The sequence below is a fragment of the Conger conger genome, chromosome 6 (assembly GCF_963514075.1).
Source record: "Conger conger chromosome 6, fConCon1.1, whole genome shotgun sequence".
Taxonomy (NCBI): Eukaryota; Metazoa; Chordata; class Actinopteri; order Anguilliformes; family Congridae; genus Conger; species Conger conger.
In genome coordinates this window covers 33,511,049-33,524,703 of record NC_083765.1, presented here as the reverse complement: position 1 = coordinate 33,524,703, position 13,655 = coordinate 33,511,049, and the positions used below count along the sequence as shown (strand labels likewise).

Below are 13,655 nucleotides of genomic sequence, written 5' to 3'. Positions count from 1 at the left end.
AAAATAACAATATCACCTTCCTCCAGATCAAGGAACTACTTTTTTTTTTTTTTTTTTCTCGCCCCCCTCTCTCCACTGAGGAAGGTGAAATAAGCCCTAAATACATCATGGTGGAATGAAGTGCTGACAGAGTGATCAGTTTCCCCTCGCTCGTGGCGTGAGCTCCTATCCCAGCCTAATTTCCCCCCCAGCAGGGCACCCTCTCTGCCTGGCGCAGGGGTACGGAGGAGGCAGCGCCGGACAGCATTACCAATATTAATCACCGGCCCTGGCACTCTCTCGTTTGTCTTCTCAATTTGCACCTTTTTACCAACACAGGGTCAGTAAATCATTCCGCCTGTCAAAAGGGGGGGGACAGCACGGCGTTAACTTTTAATGAAGAGTGCCGCGGTCAACAGGCACGTGCACGCACCCTCACCCACGCCACGGCCAAATACATCTCTGTTTACACTCGCAGGAATTTCATAAAAATAATATCTTTAAATATTCATTACATTTCACCCCAAGGCAGAAAACACATCACAGGGAAATATATTTTTGTGACAAGGCTGTTTTACATATTTTTTATAGAGCCCTTCTTTCTGGCTAGCTTGTTTTATATAGGACCCATTTTAGACCTTCATTTGTCACAGTAAACTACCCAGAATTCCTTCCATCACATATCATGCAGAACTGTTTCAACATCTAATTACATCTAGAGAAAAATGGATGTAATTTCAATCTCTGCTTATCAAGCTGTATAGGGAATCCTCCTGTGTGGGACACACTGGCTCTGTTGAGATATACACAGTTTACCGACTTGCGTGACTTAATATTCACTTGTTTAATTTATTGAAAAACGCCCCCCTCTCCATTCACAAAGTATCTTCAGCGACACAAAAACAGGCCTGCAGGATAGGAGCGCACTGGTACTTGGGTTGGTGTACACTAAATGGCTTTACCAGCGGCTCAGAAGCCCCGGTCCGAGGATTTACTACAACCCGGTGAAATATAATTCTCTAAGTCCATTTTGCTTTGTCCATGTGAGAATAAGGTTTATTGTGCAACAGGGCCAACACACCCAAGACACATAAATCAGTATAATGGCCATTTAAGCACCCCCTTGGTACAACGTCTACAGATTTCTCAGAACGTCCAAAACCATGTTAATCCAAGTATCCATGATGGGGGGTGGGTGGTGGGGGATTGTGAAGGGGTGAGAGGTTGTTGACCCAGTTCCAGGAATGCTCTGGCTCTGCATGCTATCGTAGTCAATTCAGATACTAAAATGCACTGACAACACTGTCAGCCAAAGCAACTATCCTTACATCTGATCCAACTGAGTAATTAAAGTCTCAGACAAAATAAAAACCCAGGCGGACATTTTGTTTATGATGACCCTAGCCCCAGGTTACATGAGATAGGAGAAGTGAGGAAAACAAATGAACTAATAAGGCAGCAGAACAGAGAGAGAGAGAGAGAGAGAGAGAAAGAGAGAGAGAGTGTGTGTGCAGAAAATAACACAGTGCTACTACAGAGAGGAGGTGAGAACAGACAGGAAATGGCCCATTTCATCTTTTGTGCATGAAAATGATAAAAACTGAGGCGAAGCAGCCAAATTGTAGCTGTAGAGGATGTTGGGGGGAGTTTGCTGTTTCTGAAATTGGGTCCTAAATACCAGTGTAAACAAAGGCTCCTCTAATCTGGAAGTGTGGGGAAATGATCACACCAGGGCCACCAGGGGAAAGGGGGCTTAAAACAAAGAAAATAAATATCATCTCAGCCAAAGGCGTAAAGACCAGAGTGCCAGAGCTAATGAAAGCCATTAATTACTCGATTCATCTGGAAATTCCTCTTGAAGGGCCAGCAAATTGGTAGGAGTGTCTGCTGCTGCCATTACAGTGTGTGCTAATTCACATCCATGCACAGCAGAAATCATCTGACAATCTATTTCATCTACTCTAACAGTTTCAAAACAGTATGCATGTAGACAATATTTTAAACTTATTTCAATCAAAAAAATATTTAGCATGATTAGAAGGGAAAATAATTAGCAGAAATGTCCACATACAAAGATCTCATATTACTGTACCAAAGATACAGTACTTGTATGTATGCATGTAGTAAAATCAGTGTTAATTCAACTCTCACAGACTATGGCCAGTGGACTCATAGAAACTCTGTTTAAGTTGAATTAACACTGAACATTTTACCATGTACATATGCATCTGTATAGTATGTGTGTGTGTGTACATGTGCTTCCGTATATGTGTGTGTACATATTTGTACATACAGTAAAGATATTTAGTGCTCCAAGCACATGACCCCGAGAGGATTTGCCAAAACATTGGACTCTGCACACACATATCATTAGTTCAAATAAAAATAACATACAACTGATTTTATTTTCTGTGTGCTCCCGGCAAACTTATAGTTACATATTGGGTTATGACGACTGCAAACATCAGTGCTCATCACACACAAGTTAGCAGAGAAGATTTGCCTTTTGATTGCATTCAGAAATACAATGGTATGTACAGTAGTTCTTTAAATACATTTTTTTATGTAATAATAATTTTGCTCAGTAAACAAAAATGAGCTCAATAAAGACAAAAGGGCCCGTGTGCATGATGGAAACAGGCACACTGACACACTAAGTACAACAGCCATGCCTGCTGGGCATGGCAGTGCTGTCTCTGCCCCAGTTTACTCTTTTTTTTCCACTGATGGTGTTCAAACTTCCTGTTTCTCCCTCTGAGAGACGAGCAGAGAGGGGCACAGAAATGAGAGAGGGTGTATCAGCCTGCGGGAGGCCTGGCTTCCCATCAGCCCCCTCCCTCCCCACCCCGCCCTGCTCACACAATGCACCGGTCCTGTTTGTGTCTGATAGGCTCCTGTACAAATGGCCACTCCATCATTCAGCATTTCCGCATTAATCTGTTAAAATTATTATCAAACGGCTGTGGGGGGCCGCAGCCCTGAAACAAGCCCCCCCCCCCCCGTCATCAGGGAACGATACAGAAAGGATCACTTCATCAGGACAGACATCAGCAGACATAATTAGTCCTGGAGCTGGAAATATTCTCAGCAGGTTCACACGTCCACACGTTCACACACGCACACAAACATACATACACCCACAGACACAGACACACACACACACACACACACTCAGTCACACACACACACACACACATACAGTACACACTACACGAGAGACAACGGAGCCCTAATGAAAGGCTGGGAAATGCACTGACCTAGAGCGCCATCAATCCCCTCTGAAAGCACACGCTTGTGTTGTGGAGAGGAGTTTTATACAGGTGATAAATTATTCATTGCCATCTTGGAGGAAATATGCTGTGCCATTCTTCAAGATAACAATTAAAATTACAAAGGCCACTGAGCCGGCACACTAAAAAAAAAAAAACACACACACACACACACACACACACACACACACACACTAGTTTTACCACTAATTCGTTTACTCATAAAAAACGTCTGCGGGCTTGACTGATTTGGCGGAGAGCTGGCTCCTGTCTTAATGGGTGTATTACAGAGCACTTAGGAAATAACAACTCCTCAAAAACCACTCAATGTAACACACACTTGTGAGGTATAAAAAACCATCAGAGCCATTAATGTAAGGCACTGCAGGATAATTTAATTTTTATTCATTGTCCTTTAACAGTAGACTTAAGCGGCTCTCTATGTTAAACCGTGCACGTTTACGTAAAGCATGCGACGGCGATATCATACTTTTTATAATAATAGTAATGCAACTGACAATTTATTGATTTCAGACGAAAAACGTCTGAAGAAACGGACAGCACTTTTAAGGAACATCTGGACTCCACGAAAGCAGAAAACACCTTTTGGCGCGCACCTCTTAAAGCTCCATTTTATCTGTGTCAAACAGCGTTCTGTCCGAGTCCACTCATAATAAACAAAGCGCTTAATTACGCTAAGTGCCCTGGGTGAAGGCTGCTTACTGCTCACAGATTAATGGAGTGTGGGAGGCCGGAGGAACAGGCCGCGGAGAAACAGCGGCGCTGTGTTAGTGGGCACCAACCGTGCGACACGACCACTTCCTGTGCCGCGTCCCGGCTAGCTGGAGGAATCTCGCGTGGCGGACACGCCGTAAATTACGGGATGGAAAAGGGTGGGGGGGGGGGGGGGGGGGGGAAAGCCGGCACGGCAAAGCCTTTGGGAATGCGAAAGCCAGTCCGGAGAGCTTGGGAACAAAAACCCCATGCATCTTTCATGGGCCTTCAGCATCCACGTGAATCCTTACTGGGCGGTTCAGTGAGAGCGCACAGCTCTGGAAGTTTGGTTGCATGCTCTGAGCACTTACTTACCTGCCCATTAAAGAACTGGCAGCACGTAGCCAAATGAAGATTCTCTAGGGTGCGTTTACAGTAGAAGCAGTTACTGGCCATTTACACAGAAAACATAACATCGTTCATCTGCGTTTAAAATGTCATAATTAGATAAACTTACATAAAATTACAAGTGAATGTTATGAAGGGAAAATCTTTTTTCTTTTTTTTTTTCTTAGGTCCTCTTATAGAAAAATAAATAGATCTATGAAAACATGCACACACATGCTATCAGAACAAATATGCAACAATACACAGATTTTTCACTGCCCACAATTAAATTAATGTCAGTTTGGCTTCATGTTTGGAAAATATATATTTATGTCATACCAACCAACAGCAATTTATATTTTCTATCTTCAGTGCAATAAAGATTGTCAACATATAAAACATAGACAGCAATAACAATCAAGCCGGGGTAAAGGGAAAGCAAAAACAAAATGTAAATGAAAAAGCATCGATTCAAAGGCAGAGCACATTTCCATATGAATAACTCCATTCAAACTGCCTGAACAAATTTTTGATGCCTGAACATCTTTAACAAAGAGTGTTCTCCCATATTTAATACAATAGCCTTAGGTAAATAAATGATTATTTTCTTCTGGATATAATATGTGCTAAAAAAGAGGGCAAATATGCTCCCACACAAAGGGTTTGATCATTTTAAAACTAATTGTGTTGCATATAGCATTGCTATTGTGCTGCACTGCCAAACAATTAAACATATTTGGACATAATTGGACATACTTTGTAATTAATTCCTTATTCCACAGTGAAATCGAAGACTGTTCATATCAAAACAAGAAAATATTTTACAGTTGAAACAAAGACATTTCTGCCATGCAAGTTTAAAGCTTATTGTGGCTCACCTCTGTTTCATCCCAAGAAATGAAAGACAACAGAGGACTGGGTGCTAAGGGGATCTCTCCGCTTGCTCACAAAGTTTGATATAATTCTTATTTCAATGTCTGAATTGTTCTTTTTCTGACAAAGACAAATGACTGCCATCCATCAAGATGCAATCGGATGCATGGACATTTAAAGGAAATGCATCACTGTTTACCCTCTTTAAAATGCTATTTGTGGAGACTGTGATATTTTCTACAACGATATTAAAAAAAAATCAAAAGGCATAACAGATCATTTTCCCCACTGTTAAATGACCTCCTGTGAATAATGGTAGTTTTGAACCTCCAATAATGTGCAAGTTATATGAACAGTGTTATGGTGAGGCTTGTTTCTGACTGGAGATTATGTAAATGATACAATATGACCTTTTTCATTACCAACAGGACATGCAAAATACACATAATTTTAGACATCACTCCAATGTGTGGCACTTTATAAAGGACAAACAGTCATTTATAATCTTGAGGAGGATTAATTCTGCGATGGACGTTGATATCAGGTATGCAGAAGAGATCCCTCTTTTGGGTATTTTTTTCATTAATGCTGACGATTGGCACTCCTCAAATTGCATGAACGCTACCGGTACCAAGAAGATTATTTTGGATTTGCATAAACGGTGCGTTTATAAAACCCCAACAAACAAATTGAAAATTTGTCATTTTGCAGGGGGCTGCGCAGTTCCTCTTTGTCATTTTAGAACAGCGACCGACCTCAGGATACCCCCACCTTAAATTAAAAACGAGCCCAGCCAAATGGATATAGGTGGAAATATGGAAATACAACAGTCCAAATGATTACGTTTGCTCAGGACATTTACATACACATGCATTAAAGCTCATCTTCTACGTTTCCATATTTTATCAAGGTACCTTCCCAGCATGCTCTGTTCCGTACGCTGGATCTCAAGCGCCCAATCAATTACGACAAAACCCACTTGATGAGATAATTACTCATGTGGTCCAAATTACACAGGGTATTATTTTGGTTTGATTTGCTTTACCCAAAGCTTTCATGTTATTGAGCATTTCATTTACTAATTAATAATTGGAGAAGAATACACATTGCATTAATGCCAATCAAAACATTTAAGTAGCTTGCTATCTACCATAATTATTTTGGAATAGTAGAACCAAAATTGCATCTGATTGTTACTTAATTTACATCAATTGAAAAAAGATATAATTACACAGTACACATCAAATAATGTATAAACAATATCAAATCAAATAATGTATTTTGGTTGACGTCTGGTGAGAAAATAATAATATATGATAATAATAATGATATATTATGATGATATAGATGGTGTAGATCGGACAGCAAAATTGCTAGCAGATAGAATGGAAAATGTACACCAACTTTATTGCATAATGCAGAGCAAAACATTTTAATAAACAATTGTTGGAACTTGCCCAAGTCATTATCATTTTTAACTTCCAAATGTTTTTTAAACAAGAGTGCTAGGATGTCCACATTATGCTATATCTAACAAGGATAAAAGCAGGGTTCTTTTCTCTCCTTTACTAAAATGAACATGCGATTAGACATAGTCACAGTGAAATCACACAGTTTGCCATGAGATGTTTCATTATGATCATTATTTATTTTTAAATGATTTAATTTTTAATATTAGAAACAGATTTAGACATTCATAAAGATTGATTTGTCCAAGATACAAAGTAATTACAGCGCTAAATAGAACAAATTAAATTAGTTTGAATTTCACTGAAATTCAGTAAGCCTACAAAGGGTTGTGCTAATAGAAGAATACAACAAAAACAAAACAAGAAAAGAAAATCTGTGACACTATAGTAACCCTATACTTAGTCTCCTTTCAAAGCCGAGTCATAAGCCTTAATTTGCCTTCACAGACAATTGTAAGCTAAGCATAGTTATATTTCTCCTTTCTCGGGTGTGAAACAAACAACTTCCAAAACAGAAAATTCCAAAACTTTCCAAGTTAAATAGAAATATATACAAAACCATGAAGGGTTAGATGAAGGATACAGTTTATGGACTATTTGGACAAGCCGTATGTTAAAATTCTCTTTTAAAATAATCAAAATGGCAAGAAAGGGAAGGCTTTTGGCTGATGTAGCCCAAGGAATTCACCACTTTAGCTTTGATCAAGGAGTGCCCAATTGCAGCTAGGACTGCACATCCTGGATAAGGACACTTAACAGATTGGACTCAACAGCACCAGAGCCTTTCCCAAGGCATGTTTCCTTTCAGTCAAATTACTCCTGACTTGTTTTATACGTTAAGTTTTACCGTTGCCAAGCAATGTCAGCGCATTAATCCTTTTCTTGGGGAAAGGACGTACAAGAACCTGTGGGTTTTACACAACGTGAATGGAATCAGTGAGCTGTTGCAAATCATTTTTGAAAAATGACTAGCGAAATATCACACTATTTTTGTTTCTTACCGAGCCTCATTACGGTTGGGTGGCCCTCAGAACCCAATAAGGCTGAAGACATCACCTTGGCACCAGGAAGGTGTCGCTGTTCCCTACACATGAAATAGCGCAACTTGAAAATGAAAGCAAATGGAATTTATTTTCTTTTCTTTTTTTTCTTTTCTTTTAAATCTTCATCTTCATAGATATTACTGAAAAAGCTGTCTGTCCAATTATGCTGAAACAGATTTATGCTTTCCATTTTTGCCCTCATGTATTTCTTTAATTTGCCATACCCTCAATAATACGCTGTGTTATAAGGTGTGGTTTTCTTAAGAACAGATGCCACATGGTGCAGAAGAGGAAACTGAAAAAGTAAAAGTCCTCCCTGGTATTTTGTTGCAATCATCTGCATTTGCTAATTAGCACAATTCATCAGCCAGGAGGTAGAGCTAATTACTGAAATCAGCTGGAGTTCATTGGTGGAAGAAACACATGGCAGGTCTTTTACTTTGACCCCAGGACCTTCCACATCTGCACTGGTGTAGACAGACTGCAAGTGTCGCTACAGTCGTGCACAGAGAATTGGGAATACACATTACCAACGGCCCAAAGGAGACCCAGACTGCAGGGCATCATGGGATGGGACAATCAAGAAGTATTCCATTTGGAAAAGTTGGAGAACAATGGAAGCAATATTTCTTGGATCGTATCACCCTGCCAAGCGGAACTATAAGTGAAAGACTTTGATTCATTCAAAACCATGAAGTCACAACAGAGCATACCCAAACCAAAGGAAACGTCTGTTATTCTTATTACCCATTGGTCCGTCATTTTGTAAGATGACAGTCATTGGCCACCCATTGAGTCTGATTTGGCCCTGTAGGAGTAACATAAGGATCTTTGGGTTGGAACTTCTCAAAAGCAAAGACAAACTGTCTTCTGATCGCTTACAAGTCATTAAACCAGCAATTACAAAATATCACACTGTGAAAAGAGCTGTTACTTCAAAAAACAACCTTTTGTCGTCCTTGCAACATCAAAAATAAAGCCTGGTTTAAAAAAGCCAATAAACGGAACCTGAAGCCAAGGAATATAAAACCTTCTACGCCAGGACAGGTGTGATATGTGGAATGAGACTCCACACAGTATATTATGTACCGTATATTGCATATCGTTAAAAGTATATGACACTACTTGTTAGTTTGATACAGTAACACCACAATAAAACAGAATCTGCGGTATATCCAAAATGCTATAAAATGTACACGGGTACACAATATTGCTTTTTGCCATTCTGCGGCTGCAGAAATAAGTGGTGGAGAAAAGGTCAGGAGGCTTGAGAGAACAGCGCTGCTGCCTCGCTCCAATTAACCACAGATAACCGCTTTATGAGCGCTAAACAAAGGGCTGAAACGCTATAACATCGCTGTCTCACGGGAGTCCCACCAAGTCGTGCTCCGACGCTGTAAAATAATAAAAAATGCTAATAGATTCACAATTACCTTCAGCTCCGCGCGCGCACCCTCCAATTAGCAGCTATTAAACCCAGTGTAAATTTCACGACAAAGAATCGGAATAATATACGCTAATTGTTCTCCATTTTCGTCGGCGGTCTGGAAGGAAGACGTGTTTTACGCCTCCCGCTTAATTGAGGAATTAAAAACATACGCACACATGCATATTAGTCAGGGTCGTATCCAAATGCGGAGCTTATTGTCTTCATTAACCCATCGGTGCTGGTTCAGAAATGGAAAAAATGACAAAAATGATATCAGTGTAACTGCCTGAATATTTAGCGCAACAATATGTCTGAAATTTTAATGAAACGTGTGAACATTTATCAAGCATTATGGATAATCACCATGTTCACTCGAACATTATGAACACAGTTGCATAATTTTTCCATCACCGCTGACTGAATTGTAATAATTATTTGACCTCTACCCTACAGGAGTGATCTTGAGCGATATGACAGATATAGAACACACAGAAGGTGAGTACATCAACTGAAGATCTGAAACCCAAGGTCGCCTGGGAATGGGAGGAGCTTTCAGATTCTTTGAGTCAGTCAATCTTACAGTTGCTATTTATAACACCAAAACATGACCATTCATAACACCACGGTGCTGCTAATCAGGCAAACCGATACATAATCATTAAACCACATTTCAGAGAAGAACCAAATAACCTTCCTCAAATAGCCTGTGGTAAAAATAAAGATAACCGCATATGAAATAAGATAAATTAGACGGCGGTACAGCAGAAAATGACCACCATCTTGAGGGAAACTAAAGATGAAGACCTGAACTGCTTCGGGACAATAGCAACAGAACTTGTGCTATCACTGTGTAGTGCTTCAGACACTACTGGTAAAACAAAATTCAAATCCATTGCTTATGTCTTTTACTGGTCACAACACCAGTCCATCAAGCAAGACTGCCTCCAGACTGCAACATATACAGTACTACTCCTCTGTCAAATGAACCCACAAGGCCTGCAAAGAGTACAGATGTATAAAACGCGCCTGCACACTGGCTTGCCTGTGTACCATGTCATGGACAGCTTTGAGAGATTGGAATATTTATCATTAACCCCACACCATAACTGCAGCGTCTGAGCATTTTTATTTTTCCGGACCTGGTATTTATTACCACTGTCGTTCTACATACATTGTATTTAGTATTTGTGCATATGGGACACATTAGGTACCTGGTTGTCATGTGTTAACTAGCTTGCTTTCTTCTATATCAGCAATGCTGATCAGTTTGCTAGTTTTAGGCTGATAATTAGCACATGATAGCCTATGACTGAGAAGGATAATACCATTATGATAATACCATTTAGATAATAGCATCATGTATGGCGGTAGAAACCATGGCGATGTACATATGAAACAAATTGTCAAAAAAATATATAAATGAATGGGAAAAGTGCCACAATGCAGCGAAACTACAGGGGGGAGCGTTTAAAGCACAGCACAATGATTAACACCACCGTGCTGTAATTCTTTAGTTTTCACTGCCTGTGAATTGCAGTGGTGAGGTAATATGCATCGCGGCGTGATAGCATCAAGCACAGCTGTTTTATTCTCCCGCAGTTTATTGCTTCTATCTTTAAAATGATCATCTACAGCTTTTGTGGAGAGCAAACGTCGATACCAGCGGCCCGTCGTGAAGAAGCCGATTGCCGGTTCCCCGGCGATGCTTGATTGAAAATGAAAAAGTGAATTTAATGACAAATAAAAGGTGCGGTCGCGGGCCCAGAACTGTCCCCCCCTCCCCCTCGCGGGAGTATTTTATGTGTCCGTTTCTGCTTTCGCTGCAGAACAGAGCGCTGCGCTCCAAAGATAAAGGATATTTTTTGGTAAATGGTGAAAGTGCTGAAATAAATGACCCGCTGGATCCTTGTGTAATTACAGCGGTCTGGAGAGTAACAATCTATCAAGAAGAGCAGGGTGACACCGCGCTAAGGGGTTAGTCAAAGGAGATAGCCTCTGACTAACTACAGGACCCCGACAATCGATACTCCCCTCATATTGCATCCGCCAAAGAAAAAAAACCCTTAAAAACTTCTGAAATGGCTTTTCATTGGGATATTGATCAGGTCCCTATCGTGACCTTGCTTCTCCGAGGCCATATACTTTCTTAAAGGTATATAAAAGTCATAAATCTGTGGGTTGTAGCAGAAGGGGCTGTGCACTCTGCGGTGTAATTGGTCTTTCTCGGGGCAGGGAGGCCCCTCTCTGGCTTTATAAGGTTATAGATGTGAGACTGAGATCTGCCGCGATGAGAGACTGTGGCCTGCTCTCGCTCGCTCAGAACCGGGCCCAGGAGGAGAGGAGATACGCAGGAACGATACGCAGCCCTCCTGTCCGCTTCTAACCTCTAAAACCCTCAGAACACATGCGCAAGCTGAAACCATCTTAGAGAAGGTTAACAGCAGTGATACTGTTACACAGGACACATAAAGTTGAAAAACGTTCAGCGGTGTTTGACTGAAATAGATAGCACACAGGGAGCAAAAATAATGCTTGCGTCCAGTTTTGACTCTTTAAGGGATGACACTACAAGCTGCAGCCATTCCAAAGCCATTTAAGCTGCGTATTAAAAATGCAAGCCCATGTCACACTCTGCGTTGGCGAAACAGTCCAGGATACCATGGAAATGATACTGTTAAAGGGAACTCTGTTGACCACAATGCAGGGAATTTTTTATTTGGTTCTGCAACATTTTCCTGGCATTCTTGCAAACCAGTAATGTCACACAGCGGTGAAATATGATACGCTCTGTCCCACACGTTCCCTTTTGTTTAGGAGATGCGGTACAGTGATGGATGCGGCGTGGTGTCCCAGTAAAACTGTTTAAAGCTCACTACCGTCAGCCTCATTAACAAAGATGGTCTGAACCGACACGCGGAAGGGACATCTTAGGAGCCTTCCTGAGTTTAATACAAATGTTTAAACTACTCCGCAAGGATTAATACTGCAACGCATTGTGATATCAAACATTATCTGGCTAATGGATTTCGAATATTACAGTTCAGAGGAGTGTTAAGTGAAACTTTAAATGTATCACCTTCAGAAGTGACCAGGCAGATGCAAATATCAACAAAGCGCTCAATTCTGTAGCCGTAGGCGGCTTCGACTTCTTCAGTAAACGGTTTTGAAGTGTTTATCAGCTTACTAAACCATTAACATTGCAGCTTTACCATGTATTAACAACCTGAATGCGAAACAGCATGGTGATGTTTACAAAGTAGAATTTCATATAGCATTGTTCAGGACTAGTGCTTTTAACTAACATTAAATTAAAGTTAATGTGTTTTCAGGAAAAGGGGGACATGTCAGGTTCCAGTCCTGTGGTGTGAAGTAGGTGCTGGTATTTGGTGCATTTCAGCATTTAAGTGGTTCATTGAAGTCTCCGATTGGCAAAAGACAAACACACTAACACACAGACGAAAGCATACACTGCAGACGAAAAAGGAATCACAAAAAATATGCTGTGGCCCTCCTAGACTGGAGGCTGACAGAACTGATGTAAGGTTTAGTGAGAATGATAACGCATGTCCAAGGCATGGCCACTCATATATTCAGCCAGCCGAAAAGAATTACATTGAGGGGATGTATTTGTATTGTATGTAAAATGTATTTTTTCAGTTTGTAATGCGGCATAGGGAATAAAAAGTTGAACTCACAACCAAAAGCAGCAAAAGACAGGAAAAGGCAACAAAAGGCAAAAGCTGTCTTTTCCACTTTTTGTCAAACTTTCACAGGCAGTTTCACAGGCAAAGCCATTCAATTATGACAGATAATAATTTTTTAACCAACTGTGGATGTTATCTTCAAAGCAGATGTAAAGAGATGACCTCCCAGAGGGAGAAAATGTTTATACAGCGCTAGTATGCGGCTAGATTAGGAAACGCCTTCCACTTGGATCTTCTGTTTATCAGTCTCAGAATCCTAGCTGTGACAAAGCTACATATATGCCAGAAAACACAAGCAGTAAATGCTTACAGTATAAACGTTACACAAACGATGATGGGGAACTGCTCATCTCTAAAGCGACCAGACTTACACTAGGAACCAGCCGTTCTGCAGACGTTCACTCTCCAGTTTCCTTGGAAACATTTGAGCGTAAACCAAATTTTTTTTACTGCAGGACAATAATCCTTTTTGAAGGTCTGGGCCTTACCTGCCTTATCCCAGAGCCGAGTGTATACATTTGAGGAACGCAGCCCTGCACCACATCTAAACAAAGCCGTCCTCAGACACTGAGCAGAGTTGGTCGTGAACACAAAGGAGCGCGTCCACGGAATGTCTCAACCAGGACAAACTGTCCCACACTGCGCATCCGCTAAGCCTGAATTAACATTCTGTATCATACCAAAATATGTGAAAACCCAGAGAGGAAGCTCAACCAAGCAGCAGACTGTGATGAACTTAAGTCAGAAGAAACATCTGGAAATGCAAGAATGGCCGTGCATAAACATGT

The 13,655-nt window shown here is 40.7% G+C and overlaps 1 protein-coding gene across 1 annotated transcript in view; it reads right to left on the bottom strand.

Annotated features, from left to right (window-relative positions):
* Positions 1 to 13,655, bottom strand: part of lrba (LPS-responsive vesicle trafficking, beach and anchor containing) — a 207,041-nt gene that overhangs the window by 89,267 nt on the left and 104,119 nt on the right.